Raw genomic sequence first — 25,017 nt, 5'->3', positions numbered from 1 at the left:
TCATGAGACGGGGTCTAGTCATGAGACGGGGTCTAGTCATGAGAGGGGGTCTAGTCATGAGACGGGGTCTAGTCATGAGACGGGGTCTAGTCATGAGACGGGGTCTAGTCATGAGACGGGGTCTAGTCATGAGACGGGGTCTAGTCATGAGACGGGGTCTAGTCATGAGACGGGGTCTAGTCATGAGACGGGGTCTAGTCATGAGACGGGGTCTAGTCATGAGACGGGGTCTAGTCATGAGACGGGGTCTAGTCATGAGACGGGGTCTAGTCATGAGACGGGGTGTCATGAGGGGTCTAGTCATGAGACGGGGTCTAGTCATGAGACGGGGTCTAGTCATGAGACGGGGTCTAGTCATGAGACGGGGTCTAGTCATGAGACGGGGTCTAGTCATGAGACAGGGTCTAGTCATGAGATGGGGTCGAGTCATGAGACAGGGCCTAGTCATGAGAACAGCTCTAGTCATGAGACGGGGTCTAGTCATGAGACGGGGCCTAGTCATGAGACGGGGTCTAGTCATGAGATGGGTCTAGTCATGAGACGGGGTCTAGTCATGAGACGGGGTCTAGTCATGAGACAGGGGTCTAGTCATGAGACGGGGTCTAGTCATGAGACGGGGTCTAGTCATGAGACAGGGTCTAGTCATGAGAACAGCTCTAGTCATGAGACGGGGTCTAGTCATGAGACGGGGCCTAGTCATGAGACGGGGTCTAGTCATGAGACGGGGTCTAGTCATGAGATGGGGTCTAGTCATGAGACGGGGTCTAGTCATGAGACGGGGTCTAGTCATGAGACGGGGTCTAGTCATGAGATGGGGTCTAGTCATGAGACGGGGTCTAGTCATGAGATGGGGTCTAGTCATGAGACGGGGTCTAGTCATGAGACGGGGTCTAGTCATGAGACGGGGTCTAGTCATGAGACGGGGTCTAGTCATGAGATGGGGTCTAGTCATGAGACGGGGTCTAGTCATGAGATGGGGTCTAGTCATGAGACGGGGTCTAGTCATGAGATGGGGTCGAGTCATGAGACGGGCCTAGTCATGAGAACAGCTCTAGTCATGAGACGGGGTCTAGTCATGAGACGGGGCCTAGTCATGAGATGGGGTCTAGTCATGAGACGGGGTCTAGTCATGAGACGGGGTCTAGTCATGAGATGGGGTCTAGTCATGAGACGGGGTCTAGTCATGAGACGGGGTCTAGTCATGAGATGGGGTCTAGTCATGAGACGGGGTCTAGTCATGAGATGGGGTCTAGTCATGAGACGGGGTCTAGTCATGAGATGGGGCCTAGTCATGAGACGGGGTCTAGTCATGAGATGGGGTCTAGTCATGAGACGGGGTCTAGTCATGAGACGGGGTCTAGTCATGAGATGGGGTCTAGTCATGAGATGGGGTCTAGTCATGAGACGGGGTCTAGTCATGAGACGGGGTCTAGTCATGAGACGGGGTCTAGTCATGAGACGGGGGGTCTAGTCATGAGACGGGGTCTAGTCATGAGACGGGGTCTAGTCTGAGATGGGGTCTAGTCATGAGACGGGGTCTAGTCATGAGACGGGGTCTAGTCATGAGACGGGGTCTAGTCATGAGACTAGTCATGAGACGGGGGTCTAGTCATGAGACGGGGTCTAGTTATGAGACGGGGTCTAGTCATGAGAAGTCATGAGATGGGGTCTAGTCATGAGACGGGGTCTAGTCATGAGACGGGGTCTAGTCATGAGACAGGGTCTAGTCATGAGACGGGGTCTAGTCATGAGACGGGGTCTAGTTATGGAGATGGGGTCTAGTCATGAGACGGGGTCTAGTCATGAGACAGAGTCTAGTCATGAGACGGGGTCTAGTCATGAGACGGGGTCTAGTCATGAGACGGGGTCTAGTCTAGTCATGAGAGACGGGGTCTAGTCATGAGACGGGGTCTAGTCATGAGACGGGGTCTAGTCATGAGACGGGGTCTAGTCATGAGACGGGTCATGAGACGGGGTCTAGTCATGAGACGGGGTCTAGTCATGAGATGGGGTCTAGTCATGAGACGGGGTCTAGTCATGAGACGGGGTCTAGTCATGAGAATGAGGTCTAGTCATGAGACGGGGTCTAGTCATGAGACGGGGTCTAGTCATGAGACGGGTCTAGTCATGAGACGGGGTCTAGTCATGAGACGGGAGACGGGTCTAGTCATGAGACGGGGTCTAGTCATGAGACGGGTCTAGTCATGAGACGGGGTCTAGTCTTGAGACGGGGTCTAGTCATGAGACCGGGTCTAGTCATGAGACGGGGTCTAGTCATGAGACGGGGTCTAGTTATGAGACGGGGTCTAGTCATGAGATGGGGTCTAGTCATGAGACGGGGTCTAGTTATGGAATGGGGTCTAGTCATGAGACGGGGTCTAGTCATGAGACAGGGTCTAGTCATGAGACGGGGTCTAGTCATGAGACGGGGTCTAGTAATGAGACGGGGTCTAGTCATGAGACGGGGTCTAGTCATGAGACGGGGTCTAGTCATGAGATGGGGTCTAGTCATGAGACGGGGTCTCATGAGACGGGGTCTAGTCATGAGACGGGGTCTAGTCATGAGACGGGGTCTAGTCATGAGACGGGGTCTAGTCATGAGACGGGGTCTAGTCATGGAATGGGGTCTAGTCATGAGACGGGGTCTAGTCATGAGACGGGGTCTAGTCATGAGACGAGTCATGAGACGGGGTCTAGTCATGAGACGGGGTCTAGTCATGAGACGGGGTCTAGTCATGAGACGGGTCTAGTCATGAGACGGGGTCTAGTCATGAGACGGGGTCTAGTCATGAGACGGGGTCTAGTCATGAGACGGGGTCTAGTCATGAGATGGGGTCTAGTCATGAGACGGGGTCTAGTCATGAGACGGGGTCTAGTCATGAGACGGGGTCTAGTCATGAGACGGGGTCTAGTCATGAGATGAGACGGGGTCTAGTCATGAGACGGGGTCTAGTCATGAGACGGGGTCTAGTCATGAGACGGGGTCTAGTCATGAGACGGGGTCTAGTCATGAGACGGGGGGTCTAGTTATGAGAGTCATGAGACGGGGTCTAGTCATGAGACGGGGTCTAGTCATGAGACGGGGTCTAGTCATGAGACGGGGTCTAGTCATGAGACAGGGTCTAGTCATGAGATGGGGTCTAGTCATGAGACAGGGCCTAGTCATGAGAACAGGGTCTAGTCATGAGACGGGGTCTAGTTATGAGACGGGGCCTAGTCATGAGATGGGGTCTAGTCATGAGACTGGGGTCTAGTCATGAGACGGGGTCTAGTCATGAGACGGGGTCTAGTCATGAGACGGGGTCTAGTCATGAGACGGGGTCTAGTCATGAGATGGGGTCTAGTCATGAGATGGGGTCTAGTCATGAGATGGGGTCTAGTCATGAGACGGGGCCTAGTCATGAGACGGGGTCTAGTCATGAGACGGGGTCTAGTCATGAGACGGGGTCTAGTCATGAGACGGGGTCTAGTCATGAGACGGGGTCTAGTCATGAGACGGGGTCTAGTCATGAGATCTAGTCATGAGACGGGGTCTAGTCATGAGACGGGGTCTAGTCATGAGACTGGGTCTAGTCATGAGATGGGGTCTAGTCATGAGACGGGGTCTAGTCATGAGACGGGGTCTAGTCATGAGAATGGGGTCTAGTCATGAGACGGGGCCTAGTCATGAGACGGGGTCTAGTCATGAGACGGGGTCTAGTCATGAGACGGGGTCTAGTCATGAGACGGGGTCTAGTCATGAGACGGGGTCTAGTCATGAGATGGGGTCTAGTCATGAGACGGGGTCTAGTCATGAGACGGGGTCTAGTCATGAGACCCTAGGGATGGGGCTCTAGTCATGAGACGGGGTCTAGTCATGAGACGGGGTCTAGTCATGAGACGGGGTCTAGTCATGAGATGGGGTCTAGTCATGAGACGGGGTCTAGTCATGAGACAGGTCTAGTCATGAGACGGGGTCTAGTCATGAGACGGGGTCTAGTCATGAGACGGGGTCTAGTCATGAGACGGGGTCTAGTCATGAGACGGGGTCTAGTCATGAGATGGGGTCTAGTCATGAGACGGGGTCTAGTCATGAGACGGGGTCTAGTCATGAGACGGGGTCTAGTCATGAGACGGGGTCTAGTCATGAGACGGGGTCTAGTCATGAGACGGGGTCTAGTCATGAGACGGGGTCTAGTTATGAGACGGGGTCTAGTTATGGAATGGGGTCTAGTCATGAGACGGGGTCTAGTCATGAGACGGGGTCTAGTCATGAGACGGGGTCTAGTCATGAGACGGGGTCTAGTCATGAGACGGGGCCTAGTCATGAGACGGGGTCTAGTCATGAGACGGGGTCTAGTCATGAGACGGGGTCTAGTCATGAGACGGGGTGTAGTTATGAGACGGGGTCTAGTTATGGAATGGGGTCTAGTCATGAGACGGGGTCTAGTCTTGAGACGGGGTCTAGTCATGAGACGGGGTCTAGTCATGAGACGGGGTCTAGTCATGAGACGGGGTCTAGTCATGAGACTGGGTCTAGTCATGAGATGGGGTCTAGTCATGAGACGGGGTCTAGTCATGAGACGGGGTCTAGTCATGAGACGGGGTCTAGTCATGAGACGGGGTCTAGTCATGAGACGGGTCTAGTCATGAGACGGGGTCTAGTCATGAGACGGGCCTAGTCATGAGAACAGGGTCTAGTCATGAGACGGGGTCTAGTCATGAGACGGGGCCTAGTCATGAGACGGGGTCTAGTTATGAGACTGGGTCTAGTCTTGAGATGGGGTCTAGTCATGAGACGGGGTCTAGTTATGAGACTGGGTCTAGTCATGAGACGGGGTCTAGTCATGAGATGGGGTCTAGTCATGAGACAGGGCCTAGTCATGAGAACAGCTCTAGTCATGAGACGGGGTCTAGTTATGAGACGGGGTCTAGTCATGAGACGGGGTCTAGTCATGAGACGGGGTCTAGTCATGAGATGGGGTCTAGTCATGAGACGGGGTCTAGTCATGAGACGGGGTCTAGTCATGAGACGGGGTCTAGTCATGAGACGGGGTCTAGTCATGAGACGGGGTCTAGTCATGAGACGGGGTCTAGTCATGAGACGGGGCTAGTCATGGGGGAGTCCTAGTCATGAGACGGGGTCTAGTCATGAGACTGGGTCTAGTCATGAGATGGGGGTCTAGTCATGAGACGGGGTCTAGTCATGAGACGGGGTCTAGTCATGAGACGGGGTCTAGTCATGAGATGGGGTCAGTCATGAGACAGGGCCTAGTCATGAGAACAGCTCTAGTCATGAGACGGGGTCTAGTCATGAGACGGGGCCTAGTCATGAGACGGGGTCTAGTCATGAGACTGGGTCTAGTCATGAGACGGGGTCTAGTCATGAGACGGGGTCTAGTCATGAGACGGGGTCTAGTCATGAGACGGGGTCTAGTCATGAGATGGGGTCTAGTCATGAGACGGGGTCTAGTCATGAGATGGGGACTAGTCATGAGATGGGACTAGTCATGAGACGGGGTCTAGTCATGAGACGGGGTCTAGTCATGAGACGGGGTCTAGTCATGAGACGGGGTCTCTAGTCATGAGACGGGGTCTAGTCATGAGACGGGGTCTAGTCATGAGACGGGGTCTAGTCATGAGACGGGGTCTAGTCATGAGATGGGGTCTAGTCATGAGACGGGGTCTAGTCATGAGACGGGGTCTAGTCATGAGACGGGGTCTAGTCATGAGACGGGGTCTAGTCATGAGACGGGGCCTAGTCATGAGACGGGTCTAGTCATGAGACGGGGTCTAGTCATGAGACGGGGTCTAGTTATGAGACAGGGTCTAGTTATGGAATGGGGTCTAGTCATGAGACGGGGTCTAGTCATGAGACGGGGTCTAGTCATGAGACGGGGTCTAGTCATGAGACGGGGTCTAGTCATGAGACGGGGTCTAGTCATGAGACGGGGTCTAGTCATGAGATGGGGTCTAGTCATGAGACGGGGTCTAGTCATGAGACAGGGTCCACATATGAGACGGGGTCTAGTCATGAGACGGGGTCTAGTCATGAGACGGGGTCTAGTCATGAGACGGGGTCTAGTCATGAGACGGGGTCTAGTCATGAGATGGGGTCTAGTCATGAGACGGGGTCTAGTCATGAGACGGGGTCTAGTCATGAGACGGGGTCTAGTCATGAGACGGGGTCTAGTCATGAGACTGGGTCTAGTCATGAGATGGGGTCTAGTCATGAGACGGGGTCTAGTCATGAGACGGGGTCTAGTCATATGGAATGGGGTCTAGTCATGAGACGGGGTCTAGTCATGAGACGGGGTCTAGTCATGAGACGGGGTCTAGTCATGAGACGGGGTCTAGTCATGAGACGGGGTCTAGTCATGAGACGGGGTCTAGTCATGAGACGGGGTCTAGTCATGAGACGGGGTCTAGGGACGGGGTCTAGTCATGAGACCGGGTCTAGGAGACGGGGTCTAGTCATGAGACGGGGTCTAGTCATGAGACTGGGTCTAGTCATGAGATGGGGTCTAGTCATGAGACGGGGTCTAGTCATGAGAGTCATGAGACGGGGTCTAGTCATGAGACAGAGTCTAATCATGAGACGGGGTCTAGTCATGAGACGGGGTCTAGTAATGAGACGGGGTCTAGTCATGAGACGGGGTCTAGTCATGAGACGGGGTCTAGTCATGAGATGGGGTCTAGTCATGAGACGGGGTCTAGTCATGAGACGGGGTCTAGTCATGAGACGGGGTCTAGTCATGAGACGGGGTCTAGTCATGAGAACAGCTCTAGTCATGAGACGGGGTCTAGTCATGAGACGGGGTCTAGTCATGAGATGGGGTCTAGTCATGAGACGGGGTCTAGTCATGAGACAGGGTCTAGTCATGAGACGGGGTCTAGTCATGAGACGGGGTCTAGTCATGAGACGGGGTCTAGTCATGAGACGGGGTCTAGTCATGAGACGGGGTCTAGTCATGAGACGGGGTCTAGTCATGAGAGTCATGGGGGGTCTAGTCATGAGACGGGGTCTAGTCATGAGACGGGGTCTAGTCATGAGACGGGGTCTAGTCATGAGACGGGGTCTAGTCATGAGATGGGGTCTAGTCATGAGACGGGGTCTAGTCATGAGAATGGGGTCTAGTCATGAGACGGGGTCTAGTCATGAGACGGGGTCTAGTCATGAGACGGGGTCTAGTCATGAGACGGGGTCTAGTCATGAGACGGGGTCTAGTCATGAGACGGGGTCTAGTTATGGAATGGGGTCTAGTCATGAGACGGGGTCTAGTCATGAGACGGGGTCTAGTCATGAGACGGGGTCTAGTCATGAGACGGGGTCTAGTCATGAGACAGGGTCTAGTCATGAGATGGGGTCGAGTCATGAGACACGGCCTAGTCATGAGAACAGCTCTAGTCATGAGACGGGGTCTAGTTATGAGACGGGGCCTAGTCATGAGACGGGGTCTAGTTATGAGACTGGGTCTAGTCTTGAGATGGGGTCTAGTCATGAGACGGGGTCTAGTTATGAGACTGGGTCTAGTCATGAGACGGGGTCTATAGTCATGAGACGGGGTCTAGTCATGAGACGGGGTCTAGTCATGAGACGGGGTCTAGTCATGAGACGGGGTCTAGTCATGAGACGGGGTCTAGTTATGAGACGGGGTCTAGTCATGAGACGGGGTCTAGTCATGAGACGGGGTCTAGTCATGAGACGGGGTCTAGTCATGAGATGGGGTCTAGTCATGAGACGGGGTCTAGTCATGAGACGGGGTCTAGTCATGAGACGGGGTCTAGTCATGAGATGGGGTCTAGTCATGAGACGGGGTCTAGTCATGAGACGGGGTCTAGTCATGAGATGGGGTCTAGTCATGAGACGGGGCCTAGTCATGAGACGGGGTCTAGTCAGTCTAGTCATGAGACGGGGTCTAGTCATGAGACGGGGTCTAGTCATGAGACGGGGTCTAGTCATGAGATGGGGTCTAGTCATGAGACGGGGTCTAGTCATGAGACGGGGTCTAGTCATGAGACGGGGGTCTAGTCATGAGACGGGGTCTAGTCATGAGACGGGGTCTAGTTATGAGACGGGGTCTAGTCATGAGATGGGGTCTAGTCATGAGACGGGGTCTAGTCATGAGACAGGGGTCTAGTCATGAGACGGGGTCTAGTCATGAGACGGGGTCTAGTCATGAGACGGGGTCTAGTCATGAGACGGGGTCTAGTCATGAGACGGGGTCTAGTCATGAGATGGGGTCTAGTCATGAGACGGGGTCTAGTCATGAGACGGGGTCTAGTCATGAGACGGGGTCTAGTCATGAGACGGGGTCTAGTCATGAGACTGGGTCTAGTCATGAGATGGGGTCTAGTCATGAGACGGGGTCTAGTTATGAGACGGGGTCTAGTTATGGAATGGGGTCTAGTCATGAGACGGGGTCTAGTCATGAGACGGGGTCTAGTCATGAGACGGGGTCTAGTCATGAGACGGGGTCTAGTCATGAGACGGGGTCTAGTTATGAGACGGGGTCTAGTTATGGAATGGGGTCTAGTCATGAGACGGGGTCTAGTCATGAGACGGGGTCTAGTCATGAGACCGGGTCTAGTCATGAGACGGGGTCTAGTCATGAGACGGGGTCTAGTCATGAGACTGGGTCTAGTCTTGAGATGGGGTCTAGTCATGAGACGGGGTCTAGTCATGAGATGGGGTCTAGTCATGAGACGGGGTCTAGTCATGAGACAGGGTCATGAGACGGGGTCTAGTCATGAGACGGGGGGGTCTAGTCATGAGACGGGGTCTAGTCATGAGACGGGGTCTAGTCATGAGACGGGGTCTAGTCATGAGATGGGGTCTAGTCATGAGACGGGGTCTAGTCATGAGACGGGGTCTAGTCATGAGACGGGGTCTAGTCATGAGACGGGGTCTAGTCATGAGACAGGGGTCTAGTCATGAGACAGGGGTCTAGTCATGAGACGGGGTCTAGTCATGAGACGGGGTCTAGTCATGAGATGGGGTCTAGTCATGAGACGGGGTCTAGTCATGAGACAGGGTCTAGTCATGAGATGGGGTCTAGTCATGAGACGGGGTCTAGTCATGAGACGGGGTCTAGTCATGAGACGGGGTCTAGTCATGAGACAGGGGTCTAGTCATGAGACGGGGTCTAGTCATGAGACGGGGTCTAGTCATGAGACGGGGTCTAGTCATGAGATGGGGTCTAGTCATGAGACGGGGTCTAGTCATGAGACGGGGTCTAGTCATGAGACGGGGTCTAGTCATGAGACGGGGTCTAGTCATGAGATGGGGTCTAGTCATGAGACGGGGTCTAGTCATGAGACGGGGTCTAGTCATGAGACGGGGTCTAGTCATGAGACGGGGTCTAGTCATGAGACGGGGTCTAGTCATGAGATGGGGTCTAGTCATGAGACGGGGTCTAGTCATGAGACGGGGTCTAGTCATGAGACGGGGTCTAGTCATGAGATGGGGTCTAGTCATGAGACGGGGTCTAGTCATGAGACGGGGTCTAGTCATGAGACGGGGTCTAGTCATGAGACGGGGTCTAGTCATGAGACGGGGTCATCTAGTCATGAGACGGGGTCTAGTCATGAGACGGGGTCTAGTCATGAGACGGGGTCTAGTCATGAGACGGGGTCTAGTCATGAGACGGGGTCTAGTCATGAGACGGGGTCTAGTCATGAGACGGGGTCTAGTCATGAGACGGGGTCTAGTCATGAGACGGGGTCTAGTCATGAGATGGGGTCTAGTCATGAGGGGGTCTAGTCATGAGACTAGTCATGAGACGGGGTCTAGTCATGAGACAGGGTCTAGTCATGAGACGGGGTCTAGTCATGAGACGGGGTCTAGTCATGAGACGGGGTCTAGTCATGAGATGGGGTCTAGTCATGAGACGGGGTCTAGTCATGAGACGGGGTCTAGTCATGAGATGGGGTCTAGTCATGAGACGGGGTCTAGTCATGAGACGGGGTCTAGTCATGAGACGGGGTCTAGTCATGAGACGGGGTCTAGTCATGTCATGAGAGACGGGGTCTAGTCATGAGACGGGGTCTAGTCATGAGACGGGGTCTAGTCATGAGACGGGGTCTAGTCATGAGACGGGGTCTAGTCATGAGACGGGGTCTAGTCATGAGACGGGTCTAGTCATGAGACGGGGTCTAGTCATGAGACGGGGTCTAGTCATGAGACGGGGTCTAGTCATGAGACGGGGTCTAGTCATGATGGATGGGGTCTAGTCATGAGACGGGGTCTAGTCATGAGACGGGGTCTAGTCATGAGACGGGGTCTAGTCATGAGAACAGCTCTAGTCATGAGACGGGGTCTAGTCATGAGACGGGGTCTAGTCATGAGACGGGGTCTAGTCATGAGATGGGGTCATGAGAGTCATGAGACAGGGCCTAGTCATGAGAACAGCTCTAGTCATGAGACGGGGTCTAGTTATGAGACGGGGCCTAGTCATGAGATGGGGTCTAGTCATGAGATGGGGTCTAGTCATGAGACGGGGTCTAGTCATGAGACGGGGTCTAGTCATGAGACAGTCTAGTCATGAGACGGGGTCTAGTCATGAGACGGGGTCTAGTCATGAGATGGGGTCTAGTCATGAGACAGGGTCTAGTCATGAGACAGGTCTAGTCATGAGACATAGTTATGAGACGGGGTCTAGTCATGAGACGGGGTCTAGTCATGAGATGGGGTCTAGTCATGAGACGGGGTCTAGTCATGAGACGGGGTCTAGTCATGAGAACAGCTCTAGTCATGAGACGGGGTCTAGTCATGAGACGGGGTCTAGTCATGAGACGGGGTCTAGTCATGAGACTAGTCATGAGACGGGGGGTCTAGTCATGAGACGGGGTCTAGTCATGAGACGGGGTCTAGTCATGAGACGGGGTCTAGTCATGAGACGGGGTCTAGTCATGAGACGGGGTCTAGTCATGAGATGGGGTCTAGTCATGAGACGGGGTCTAGTCATGAGACGGGGTCTAGTCATGAGACGGGGTCTAGTCATGAGACGGGGCTCTAGTCATGAGAGACGGGGTCTAGTCATGAGACGGGGTCTAGTCATGAGACGGGGTCTAGTCATGAGATGGGGTCTAGTCATGAGACGGGGTCTAGTCATGAGACGGGGTCTAGTCATGAGACGGGGTCTAGTCATGAGACGGGGTCTAGTCATGAATGGGGTCTAGTCATGAGACGGGGGTCTAGTCATGAGACGGGGTCTAGTCATGAGACGGGGTCTAGTCATGAGAACAGGTCTAGTCATGAGACGGGGTCTAGTCATGAGACGGGGTCTAGTCATGAGACGGGGTCTAGTCATGAGATGGGGTCTAGTCATGAGACGGGGTCTAGTCATGAGACAGCTCTAGTCATGAGACGGGGTCTAGTCATGAGACTCTAGTCATGAGACGGGGTCTAGTCATGAGAACAGGGGTCTAGTCATGAGACGGGGTCTAGTCATGAGACGGGGTCTAGTCATGAGACGGGGTCTAGTCATGAGACGGGGTCTAGTCATGAGACGGGGTCTAGTCATGAGATGGGGTCTAGTCATGAGACGGGGTCTAGTCATGAGACGGGGTCTAGTCATGAGACGGGGTCTAGTCATGAGACGGGGTCTAGTCATGAGATGGGGTCTAGTCATGAGACGGGGTCTAGTCATGAGACGGGGTCTAGTCATGAGACGGGGTCTAGTCATGAGAACAGCTCTAGTCATGAGACGGGGTCTAGTCATGAGACGGGGTCTAGTCATGAGACGGGGTCTAGTCATGAGACGGGGTCTAGTCATGAGACGGGGTCTAGTCATGAGACGGGGTCTAGTCATGAGACGGGGTCTAGTCATGAGACGGGGTCTAGTCATGAGATGGGGTCTAGTCATGAGACAGGGCCTAGTCATGAGAACAGCTCTAGTCATGAGACGGGGTCTAGTTATGAGACGGGGCCTAGTCATGAGATGGGGTCTAGTCATGAGATGGGGCCTAGTCATGAGACGGGGTCTAGTCATGAGACGGGGTCTAGTCATGAGAACAGCTCTAGTCATGAGACGGGGTCTAGTCATGAGACGGGGTCTAGTCATGAGACGGGGTCTAGTCATGAGACGGGGTCTAGTCATGAGACGGGGTCTAGTCATGAGACGGGGTCTAGTCATGAGACGGGGTCTAGTCATGAGACGGGGTCTAGTCATGAGACGGGGTCTAGTCATGAGAACGGGGTCTAGTCATGAGACGGGGTCTAGTCATGAGACGGGGTCTAGTCATGAGATGGGGTCTAGTCATGAGACGGGGTCTAGTCATGAGACGGGGTCTAGTCATGAGACGGGGTCTAGTCATGAGACGGGGTCTAGTCATGAGATGGGGTCTAGTCATGAGACGGGGTCTAGTCATGAGACGGGGTCTAGTCATGAGACAGGTCTAGTCATGAGACGGGGTCTAGTCATGAGACGGGGTCTAGTCATGAGACGGGGTCTAGTCATGAGACGGGGTCTAGTCATGAGACGGGGTCTAGTCATGAGACGGGGTCTAGTCATGAGACGGGGTCTAGTCATGAGACGGGGTCTAGTCATGAGACGGGGTCTAGTCATGAGATGGGGTCTAGTCATGAGACGGGGTCTAGTCATGAGACGGGGTCTAGTCATGAGAACAGCTCTAGTCATGAGACGGGGTCTAGTCATGAGACGGGGTCTAGTCATGAGACGGGGTCTAGTCATGAGATGGGGTCTAGTCATGAGACAGGGGTCTAGTCATGAGAAGGGGTCTAGTCATGAGACGGGGTCTAGTCATGAGACGGGGTCTAGTCATGAGACGGGGTCTAGTCATGAGAACAGGTCTAGTCATGAGACGGGGCCTAGTCATGAGACGGGGTCTAGTCATGAGACGGGGTCTAGTCATGAGACGGGGTCTAGTCATGAGATGGGGTCTAGTCATGAGATGGGGTCTAGTCATGAGACGGGGTCTAGTCATGAGACGGGGTCTAGTCATATGAGACGGGGTCTAGTCATGAGACGGGGTCTAGTCATGAGACGGGGTCTAGGAGACTAGTCATGAGACGGGGTCTAGTCATGAGACGGGGTCTAGTCATGAGATGGGGTCTAGTCATGAGACGGGGTCTAGTCATGAGATGGGGTCTAGTCATGAGACGGGGTCTAGTCATGAGACAGGGCCTAGTCATGAGAACAGGGTCTAGTCATGAGACGGGGTCTAGTCATGAGACGGGGTCTAGTCATGAGACGGGGTCTAGTCATGAGACAGGGTCTAGTCATGAGACGGGGCTAGTCATGAGACGGGGTCTAGTCATGAGACGGGGTCTAGTCATGAGACGGGGTCTAGTCATGAGACGGGGTCTAGTCATGAGACGGGGTCTAGTCATGAGACGGGGTCTAGTCATGAGACGGGGTCTAGTCTGAGATGGGGTCTGTCATGAGACGGGGTCTAGTCATGAGACGGGGTCTAGTCATGAGACGGGGTCTAGTCATGAGACGGGGTCTAGTCATGAGACGGGGTCTAGTCATGAGACGGGTCTAGTCATGAGATGGGGTCTAGTCATGAGACGGGGTCTAGTCATGAGAGACGGGGTCTAGTCATGAGACGGGGTCTAGTCATGAGACGGGGTCTAGTCATGAGATGGGGTCTAGTCATGAGACGGGGTCTAGTCATGAGACGGGGTCTAGTCATGAGAACAGGTCTAGTCATGAACGGGGTCTAGTCATGAGACGGGGTCTAGTTATGAGATGGGGTCTAGTCATGAGACGGGGTCTAGTCATGAGACGGGGTCTAGTCATGAGATGGGGTCTAGTCATGAGACGGGGTCTAGTCATGAGACGGGGTCTAGTCATGAGACGGGGTCTAGTCATGAGACGGGGTCTAGTCATGAGACGGGGTCTAGTCATGAGACGGGGTCTAGTCATGAGACGGGGTCTAGTCATGAGACGGGGTCTAGTCATGAGACGGGGTCTAGTCATGAGACAGGGCCTAGTCATGAGAACAGCTCTAGTCATGAGACGGGGTCTAGTCATGAGACGGGGTCTAGTCATGAGACGGGGTCTAGTCATGAGACGGGGTCTAGTCATGAGACGGGGTCTAGTCATGAGACGGGGTCTAGTCATGAGACGGGGTCTAGTCATGAGACGGGGTCTAGTCATGAGATGGGGTCTAGTCATGAGACACGGCCTAGTCATGAGAACAGCTCTAGTCATGAGACGGGGTCTAGTTATGAGACGGGGCCTAGTCATGAGACGGGGTCTAGTTATGAGACTGGGTCTAGTCATGAGATGGGGTCTAGTCATGAGACGGGGTCTAGTTATGAGACTGGGTCTAGTCATGAGACGGGGTCTAGTCATGAGATGGGGTCTAGTCATGAGACGGGGTCTAGTCATGAGACGGGGTCTAGTCATGAGACGGGGTCTAGTCATGAGATGGGGTCTAGTCATGAGACGGGGTCTAGTCATGAGACGGGGTCTAGTTATGGAATGGGGTCTAGTCATGAGACGGGGTCTAGTCATGAGACGGGGTCTAGTCATGAGACGGGGTCTAGTCATGAGACGGGGTCTAGTCATGAGATGGGGTCTAGTCATGAGACGGGGTCTAGTCATGAGACGGGGTCTAGTCATGAGACTGGGTCTAGTCTTGAGATGGGGTCTAGTCATGAGACGGGGTCTAGTTATGAGACGGGGTCTAGTTATGGAATGGGGTCTAGTCATGAGACGGGGTCTAGTCATGAGACGGGGTCTAGTCATGAGACGGGGGCTAGTCATGAGACGGGGTCTAGTCATGAGACGGGGTCTAGTCATGAGACGGGGTCTAGTCATGAGACGGGGTCTAGTCATGAGACGGGGTCTAGTCATGAGACGGGGTCTAGTCATGAGACGGGGTCTAGTCATGAGACGGGGTCTAGTCATGAGACGGGGGTCTAGTCATGAGACGGGGTCTAGTCATGAGACGGGGTCTAGTCATGAGACGGGGTCTAGTCATGAGACGGGGTCTAGTCATGAGATGGGGTCTAGTCATGAGACGGGCCTAGTCATGAGAACAGCTCTAGTCATGAGACGGGGTCTAGTTATGAGACGGGGCCTAGTCATGAGACGGGGTCTAGTTATGAGACTGGGTCTAGTCTTGAGATGGGGTCTAGTCATGAGACGGGGTCTAGTTATGAGACTGGGTCTAGTCATGAGACGGGGTCTAGTCATGAGATGGGGTCGAGTCATGAGACACGGCCTAGTCATGAGAACAGCTCTAGTCATGAGACGGGGTCTAGTTATGAGACGGGGCCTAGTCATGAGACGGGGTCTAGTTATGAGACTGGGTCTAGTCTTGAGATGGGGTCTAGTCATGAGACGGGGTCTAGTCATGAGACGGGGTCTAGTCATGAGACGGGGTCTAGTCATGAGATGGGGTCTAGTCATGAGACGGGGTCTAGTCATGAGACGGGGTCTAGTCATGAGACGGGGTCTAGTCATGAGATGGGGTCTAGTCATGAGACGGGGTCTAGTCATGAGACGGGGTCTAGTTATGGAATGGGGTCTCTCATGAGTCATCATGAGACGGGGTCTAGTCATGAGACGGGGTCTAGTCATGAGACGGGGTCTAGTCATGAGACGGGGTCTAGTCATGAGACGGGGTCTAGTCATGAGACTGGGGTCTAGTCATGAGATGGGGTCTAGTCATGAGACGGGGTCTAGTCATGAGACGGGGTCTAGTCATGAGATGGGGTCTAGTCATGAGACGGGGTCTAGTCATGAGACGGGGTCTAGTCATGAGACGGGGTCTAGTCATGAGACGGGGTCTAGTCATGAGACGGGGTCTAGTCATGAGACGGGGTCTAGTCATGAGACGGGGTCTAGTCATGAGACGGGGTCTAGTTATGGAATGGGGTCTAGTCATGAGACAGGGTCTAGTCTTGAGACGGGGTCTAGTCATGAGACTGGGTCTAGTCATGAGACGGGGTCTAGTCATGAGACGGGGTCTAGTTATGAGACTGGGTCTAGTCTTGAGATGGGGTCTAGTCATGAGACGGGTCTAGTCATGAGACGGGGTCTAGTCATGAGATCTAGTCATGAGACGGGGTCTAGTCATGGGTCTAGTCATGAGACGGGGTCTAGTCATGAGACGGGGTCTAGTCATGAGACGGGGGTCTAGTCATGAGACGGGGTCGTCATGAGACGGGGTCTAGTCATGAGACGGGGTCTAGTCATGAGACGGGGGTCTAGTCATGAGATGGGGTCTAGTCATGAGACGGGGTCTAGTCATGAGACGGGGTCTAGTCATGAGACGGGGTCTAGTCATGAGACGGGGTCTAGTCATGAGAACAGGGTCTAGTCATGAGACGGGGTCTAGTCATGAGACGGGGTCTAGTCATGAGACGGGGTCTAGTCATGAGACGGGGTCTAGTCATGAGACGGGGTCTAGTCATGAGACACGGCCTAGTCATGAGACAGGGTCTAGTCATGAGACGGGGTCTAGTCATGAGACGGGGTCTAGTCATGAGACGGGGTCTAGTTATGAGACTGGGTCTAGTCTTGAGATGGGGTCTAGTCATGAGACGGGGTCTAGTTATGAGACGGGGTCTAGTCATGAGACGGGGTCTAGTCATGAGATGGGGTCTAGTCATGAGACGGGGTCTAGTAATGAGACGGGGTCTAGTCATGAGACGGGGCCTAGTCATGAGATGGGACCTAGTCATGAGACGGGGTCTAGTCATGAGACGGGGTCTAGTTATGGAATGGGGTCTAGTCATGAGACGGGGTCTAGTCATGAGACGGGGTCTAGTCATGAGACGGGGTCTAGTCATGAGATGGGGTCTAGTCATGAGACGGGGTCTAGTCATGAGACGGGGTCTAGTCATGAGACGGGGTCTAGTCATGAGACGGGGTCTAGTCATGAGACAGGGTCTAGTCATGAGACGGGGTCTAGTCATGAGACGGGGTCTAGTCATGAGACGGGGTCTAGTCATGAGACGGGGTCTAGTCATGAGACGGGGTCTAGTCATGAGACGGGGTCTAGTCATGAGACGGGGTCTAGTCATGAGACGGGGTCTAGTCATGAGACGGGGTCTAGTCATGAGACGGGGTCTAGTCATGAGACGGGGTCTAGTCATGAGATGGGGTCTAGTCATGAGACGGGGTCTAGTCATGAGACGGGGTCTAGTCATGAGACGGGGTCTAGTCATGAGATGGGGTCTAGTCATGAGACGGGGTCTAGTCATGAGACGGGGTCTAGTCATGAGACGGGGTCTAGTCATGAGACGGGGTCTAGTCATGAGACGGGGTCTAGTCATGAGACGGGGTCTAGTCATGAGACGGGGTCTAGTCATGAGACGGGGTCTAGTCATGAGACGGGGTCTAGTCATGAGACGGGGTCTAGTCATGAGACGGGGTCTAGTCATGAGACGGGGTCTAGTCATGAGACGGGGTCTAGTCATGAGACGGGGTCTAGTCATGAGACGGGGTCTAGTCATGAGACGGGGTCTAGTCATGAGACGGGGTCTAGTCATGAGACGGGGTCTAGTGAGACGGGGTCTAGTCATGAGACGGGGTCTAGTCATGAGACGGGGTCTAGTCATGAGACGGGGTCTAGTCATGAGACAGTCATGAGACGGGGTCTAGTCATGAGACGGGGTCTAGTCATGAGACGGGGGGGTCTAGATCATGAGATGGGGTCTAGTCATGAGACGGGGTCTAGTCATGAGACGGGGTCTAGTCATGAGACGGGGTCTAGTCATGAGACTGGGTCTAGTCATGAGATGGGGTCTAGTCATGAGACGGGGTCTAGTCATGAGACGGGGTCTAGTCATGAGACGGGGTCTAGTCATGAGACGGGGTCTAGTCATGAGACATAGTCTAATCATGAGACGGGGTCTAGTCATGAGACGGGGTCTAGTAATGAGACGGGGTCTAGTCATGAGACGGGGTCTAGTCATGAGACGGGGTCATGAGACGGGGTCTAGTCATGAGACGGGGTCTAGTCATGAGACGGGTCTAGTCATGAGACGGGGTCTAGTCATGAGACGGGGTCTAGTCATGAGACGGGGTCTAGTCATGAGACGGGGTCTAGTCATGAGACGGGGTCTAGTCATGAGACGGGGTCTAGTCATGAGACGGGGTCTAGTCATGAGACGGGGGGGCTAGTCATGAGACGGGGTCTAGTCATGAGACGGGGTCTAGTCATGAGAACAGCTCTAGTCATGAGACGGGGTCTAGTCATGAGACGGGGTCTAGTCATGAGACGGGGTCTAGTCATGAGATGGGGTCAGTCATGAGACAGGGCCTAGGAGAACAGCTCTAGTCATGAGACGGGGTCTAGTTATGAGACGGGGCCTAGTCATGAGATGGGGTCTAGTCATGAGATGGGGCCTAGTCATGAGACGGGGTCTAGTCATGAGACGGGGTCGAGTCATGAGAACAGCTCTAGTCATGAGACGGGGTCTAGTCATGAGACGGGGTCTAGTCATGAGACAGGGTCTAGTCATGAGACGGGGTCTAGTCATGAGACGGGGTCTAGTCATGAGACGGGGTCTAGTCATGAGACGGGGTCTAGTCATGAGACGGGGTCTAGTCATGAGATGGGGTCTAGTCATGAGACGGGGTCTAGTCATGAGACGGGGTCTAGTCATGAGATGGGGTCTAGTCATGAGACGGGGTCTAGTCATGAGACGGGGTCTAGTCATGAGACGGGGTCTAGTCATGAGACATCTAGTCATGAGACGGGGTCTAGTCATGAGACGGGGTCTAGTCATGAGACGGGGTCTAGTCATGAGACGGGGTCTAGTCATGAGACGGGGTCTAGTCATGAGACGGGGTCTAGTCATGAGACGGGTCTAGTCATGAGATGGGGTCTAGTCATGAGACGGGGTCTAGTCATGAGACGGGGTCTAGTCATGAGACGGGGGGGTCTAGTCATGAGACGGGGTCTAGTCATGAGACGGGGTCTAGTCATGAGATGGGGTCTAGTCATGAGACGGGGTCTAGTCATGAGACGGGGTCTAGTCAGTCTAGTCATGAGACGGGGTCTAGTCATGAGACAGCTCTAGTCATGAGACGGGGTCTAGTCATGAGACGGGGTCTAGTCATGAGACGGGGTCTAGTCATGAGACGGGGCTAGTCATGAGACGGGGTCTAGTTATGAGACGGGGTCTAGTCATGAGATAGGGTCTAGTCATGAGACGGGGTCTAGTCATGAGACGGGGTCTAGTCATGAGACGGGGTCTAGTCATGAGACAGGGTCTAGTCATGAGAACAGCTCTAGTCATGAGACGGGGTCTAGTCATGAGACGGGGCCTAGTCATGAGATGGGGTCTAGTCATGAGATGGGGCCTAGTCATGAGACGGGGTCTAGTCATGAGACGGGGTCTAGTCATGAGACGGGGTCTAGTCATGAGACGGGGTCTAGTCATGAGACGGGGTCTAGTCATGAGACGGGGTCTAGTCATGAGACGGGGTCTAGTCATGAGACGGGGTCTAGTCATGAGACGGGGTCTAGTCATGAGACGGGGTCTAGTCATGAGACGGGGTCTAGTCATGAGACGGGGTCTAGTTATGAGACGGGGGTCATGAGATGGGGTCTAGTCATGAGACGGGGTCTAGTCATGAGACGGGTCTAGTCATGAATGGGGTCTAGTCATGAGACGGGGTCTAGTCATGAGACGGGGTCTAGTCATGAGACGGGGTCTAGTCATGAGACGGGGTCTAGTTATGAGACGGGGTCTAGTCATGAGACGGGGTCTAGTCATGAGACGGGGTCTAGTCATGAGACGGGGTCTAGTCATGAGACGGGGTCTAGTCATGAGACGGGGTCTAGTCATGAGATGGGGTCTAGTCATGAGACGGGGTCTAGTCATGAGACGGGGTCTAGTCATGAGACGGGGTCTAGTCATGAGACGGGGTCTAGTCTAGTCTATCATGAGACGGGGTCTAGTCATGAGACGGGGTCTAGTCATGATGAGACGGGGTCTAGTCATGAGACGGGGTCTAGTCATGAGATGGGGTCTAGTCATGAGACGGGGTCTAGTCATGAGACGGGGTCTAGTCATGAGACGGGGTCTAGTCATGAGACGGGGTCTAGTCATGAGAACAGGGGTCTAGTCATGAGACGGGGTCTAGTCATGAGACGGGGTCTAGTCATGAGACGGGGTCTAGTCATGAGACGGGGTCTAGTCATGAGATGGGGTCTAGTCATGAGACAGGGCCTAGTCATGAGACAGCTCTAGTCATGAGACGGGGTCTAGTCATGAGACGGGGTCTAGTCATGAGACGGGGTCTAGTCATGAGACGGGGTCATGAGATGGGGTCTAGTCATGAGATGGGGTCTAGTCATGAGACGGGGTCTAGTCATGAGACGGGGTCTAGTCATGAGACGGGGTCTAGTCATGAGACGGGGTCTAGTCATGAGACGGGGTCTAGTCATGAGACGGGGTCTAGTCATGAGACGGGGTCTAGTCATGAGACGGGGTCTAGTCATGAGACGGGGTCTAGTCATGAGACGGGGTCTAGTCATGAGACGGGGTCTAGTCATGAGACGGGGTCTAGTCATGAGACGGGGTCTAGTCATGAGACGGGGTCTAGTCATGAGATGGGGTCTAGTCATGAGACGGGGTCTAGTCATGAGACGGGGTCTAGTCATGAGACTGGGTCTAGTCATGAGATGGGGTCTAGTCATGAGACGGGGTCTAGTCATGAGACGGGGTCTAGTCATGAGACGGGGTCTAGTCATGAGACGGGGTCTAGTCATGAGACGGGGTCTAGTCATGAGACGGGTCTAGTCATGAGACGGGGTCTAGTCATGAGACGGGGTCTAGTCATGAGACGGGGTCTAGTCATGAGACGGGGTCTAGTCATGAGACGGGGTCTAGTCATGAGACAGGGGTCTAGTCATGAGATGGGGTCTAGTCATGAGACGGGGTCTAGTCATGAGACGGGGTCTAGTCATGAGACGGGGTCTAGTCATGAGACGGGGTCTAGTCATGAGACGGGGTCTAGTCATGAGACGGGGTCTAGTCATGAGACGGGGTCTAGTCATGAGACGGGGTCTAGTCATGAGACGGGGTCTAGTCATGAGACGGGGTCTAGTCATGAGATGGGGGTCGGGAGTCATAGTCATGAGACGGGGTCTAGTCATGAGACGGGGTCTAGTCATGAGACGGGGTCTAGTCATGAGACGGGGTCTAGTCATGAGACGGGGTCTAGTCATGAGACGGGGTCTAGTCATGAGACGGGGTCTAGTCATGAGACGGGGTCTAGTCATGAGACGGGGTCTAGTCATGAGATGGGGTCTAGTCATGAGACAGGGTCATGAGAACAGCTCTAGTCATGAGACGGGGTCTAGTCATGAGACGGGGTCATGAGACGGGGTCTAGTCATGAGACGGGGTCTAGTCATGAGACGGGGTCTAGTCATGAGACGGGGTCTAGTCATGAGACGGGGTCTAGTCATGAGACGGGGTCTAGTCATGAGACGGGGTCTAGTCATGAGACGGGGTCTAGTCATGAGACGGGGTCTAGTCATGAGACGGGGTCTAGTCATGAGATGGGACCTAGTCATGAGACGGGGTCTAGTCATGAGACGGGGTCTAGTCATGAGATGGGGTCTAGTCATGAGACGGGGTCTAGTCATGAGACGGGGTCTAGTCATGAGACGGGGTCTAGTCATGAGACGGGGTCTAGTCATGAGACGGGGTCTAGTCATGAGACGGGGTCTAGTCATGAGACGGGGTCTAGTCATGAGACGGGGTCTAGTCATGAGATGGGGTCTAGTCATGAGACGGGGTCTAGTCATGAGACGGGGTCTAGTCATGAGAATGGGGTCTAGTCATGAGACGGGGTCTAGTCATGAGACGGGGGTCTAGTCATGAGACGGGGTCTAGTCATGAGACGGGGTCTAGTCATGAGACGGGGTCTAGTCATGAGACAGGGTCTAGTCATGAGATGGGGTCTAGTCATGAGACGGGGTCTAGTCATGAGACGGGGTCTAGTCATGAGACGGGGTCTAGTCATGAGACGGGGTCTAGTCATGAGACGGGGTCTAGTCATGAGACGGGGTCTAGTCATGAGACGGGGTCCAGTCATGAGACGGGGTCTAGTCATGAGACGGGGTCTAGTCATGAGACGGGGTCAGTCATGAGACGGGGTCTAGTCATGAGACGGGGTCTAGTCATGAGACGGGGTCTAGTCATGAGACGGGGTCTAGTAATGAGACGGGGTCTAGTAATGAGACGGGGTCTAGTCATGAGACGGGGTCTAGTCATGAGACGGGGTCTAGTCATGAGACGGGGTCTAGTCATGAGACGGGGTCTAGTCATGAGACGGGGTCTAGTCATGAGACGGGGTCTAGTCATGAGACGGGGTCTAGTCATGAGACGGGGTCTAGTCATGAGACGGGGTCTAGTCATGAGACGGGGTCTAGTCATGAGACGGGGTCTAGTCATGAGATGGGGTCTAGTCATGAGACGGGGTCTAGTCATGAGACGGGGTCTAGTCATGAGACGGGGTCTAGTCATGAGACGGGGTCTAGTCATGAGATGGGGTCTAGTCATGAGACGGGGTCTAGTCATGAGACGGGGTCTAGTCATGAGATGGGGTCTAGTCATGAGACGGGGTCTAGTCATGAGACGGGGTCTAGTCATGAGACGGGGTCTAGTCATGAGACGGGGTCTAGTCATGAGACGGGGTCTAGTCATGAGACGGGGTCTAGTCATGAGACGGGGTCTAGTCATGAGACGGGGTCTAGTCATGAGACGGGGTCTAGTCATGAGACGGGGTCTAGTCATGAGACGGGGTCTAGTCATGAGACGGGGTCTAGTCATGAGATGGGGTCGAGTCATGAGACAGGGCCTAGTCATGAGAACAGCTCTAGTCATGAGACGGGGTCTAGTTATGAGACGGGGCCTAGTCATGAGATGGGGTCTAGTCATGAGATGGGGCCTAGTCATGAGACGGGGTCTAGTCATGAGACGGGGTCTAGTCATGAGAACAGCTCTAGTCATGAGACGGGGTCTAGTCATGAGACGGGGTCTAGTCATGAGATGGGGTCGAGTCATGAGACAGGGCCTAGTCATGAGAACAGCTCTAGTCATGAGACGGGGTCTAGTTATGAGACGGGGCCTAGTCATGAGATGGGGTCTAGTCATGAGATGGGGCCTAGTCATGAGACGGGGTCTAGTCATGAGACGGGGTCTAGTCATGAGAACAGCTCTAGTCATGAGACGGGTCTAGTCATGAGACGGGGTCTAGTCATGAGACGGGGTCTAGTCATGAGATGGGGTCTAGTCATGAGACGGGGTCTAGTCATGAGACGGGGTCTAGTTATGAGACGGGGTCTAGTTATGAGACGGGGTCTAGTCATGAGAATGGGGTCTAGTCATGAGACGGGGTCTAGTCATGAGACGGGGTCTAGTCATGAGACGGGGTCTAGTCATGAGACGGGGTCTAGTCATGAGACGGGGTCTAGTCATGAGACGGGGTCTAGTCATGAGACGGGGTCTAGTCATGAGATGGGGTCTAGTCATGAGACAGGGCCTAGTCATGAGAACAGCTCTAGTCATGAGACGGGGTCTAGTTATGAGACGGGGCCTAGTCATGAGACGGGTCTAGTCATGAGAACAGCTCTAGTCATGAGACGGGGTCTAGTCATGAGACGGGGTCTAGTCATGAGATGGGGTCTAGTCATGAGATGGGGTCTAGTCATGAGACAGGGCCTAGTCATGAGAACAGCTCTAGTCATGAGACGGGGTCTAGTCATGAGACGGGGCCTAGTCATGAGATGGGGTCTAGTCATGAGATGGGGTCTAGTCATGAGACGGGGTCTAGTCATGAGACGGGGTCTAGTCATGAGACGGGGTCTAGTCATGAGACGGGGTCTAGTCATGAGACGGGGTCTAGTCATGAGATGGGGTCTAGTCATGAGACGGGGTCTAGTTATGAGACGGGGTCTAGTTATGGAATGGGGTCTAGTCATGAGACGGGGTCTAGTCATGAGACATCTAGTCATGAGACGGGGTCTAGTCATGAGACGGGGTCTAGTCATGAGATGGGGTCGAGTCATGAGACAGGGCCTAGTCATGAGAACAGCTCTAGTCATGAGACGGGGTCTAGTTATGAGACGGGGCCTAGTCATGAGATGGGGTCTAGTCATGAGATGGGGCCTAGTCATGAGACGGGGTCTAGTCATGAGACGGGGTCTAGTCATGAGACGGGGTCTAGTCATGAGACGGGGTCTAGTCATGAGACGGGGTCTAGTCATGAGATGGGGTCTAGTCATGAGACGGGGTCTAGTTATGAGACGGGGTCTAGTTATGGAATGGGGTCTAGTCATGAGACGGGGTCTAGTCATGAGACGGGGTCTAGTCATGAGACGGGGTCTAGTCATGAGACGGGGTCTAGTCATGAGACGGGGTCTAGTCATGAGACGGGGTCTAGTCATGAGACGGGGTCTAGTCATGAGACGGGGTCTAGTCATGAGATGGGGTCTAGTCATGAGACGGGGTCTAGTCATGAGACGGGGTCTAGTCATGAGACGGGGTCTAGTCATGAGACGGGGTCTAGTCATGAGACGGGGTCTAGTCATGAGACTGGGTCTAGTCATGAGATGGGGTCTAGTCATGAGACGGGGTCTAGTCATGAGACGGGGTCTAGTTATGGAATGGGGTCTAGTCATGAGACGGGGTCTAGTCATGAGACGGGGTCTAGTCATGAGACGGGGTCTAGTCATGAGACGGGGTCTAGTCATGAGACGGGGTCTAGTCATGAGACGGGGTCTAGTCATGAGACGGGGTCTAGTCATGAGACGGGGTCTAGTCATGAGATGGGGTCTAGTCATGAGACGGGGTCTAGTCATGAGACGGGGTCTAGTCATGAGACGGGGTCTAGTCATGAGACGGGGTCTAGTCATGAGATGGGGACCAGTCATGAGACGGGGTCTAGTCATGAGAACAGGTCTAGTCATGAGACGGGGTCTAGTCATGAGACGGGGTCTAGTCATGAGACGGGGCCTAGTCATGAGATGGGGTCTAGTCATGAGACGGGGTCTAGTCATGAGAACAGCTCTAGTCATGAGACGGGGTCTAGTC

The sequence above is a fragment of the Oncorhynchus keta genome, chromosome 1, assembly GCF_023373465.1.
Source record: "Oncorhynchus keta strain PuntledgeMale-10-30-2019 chromosome 1, Oket_V2, whole genome shotgun sequence".
NCBI classification, from domain to species: Eukaryota; Metazoa; Chordata; class Actinopteri; order Salmoniformes; family Salmonidae; genus Oncorhynchus; species Oncorhynchus keta.
The sequence above is the reverse complement of the archived record's forward strand: the minus strand, read 5'-3'. Positions refer to the sequence as shown.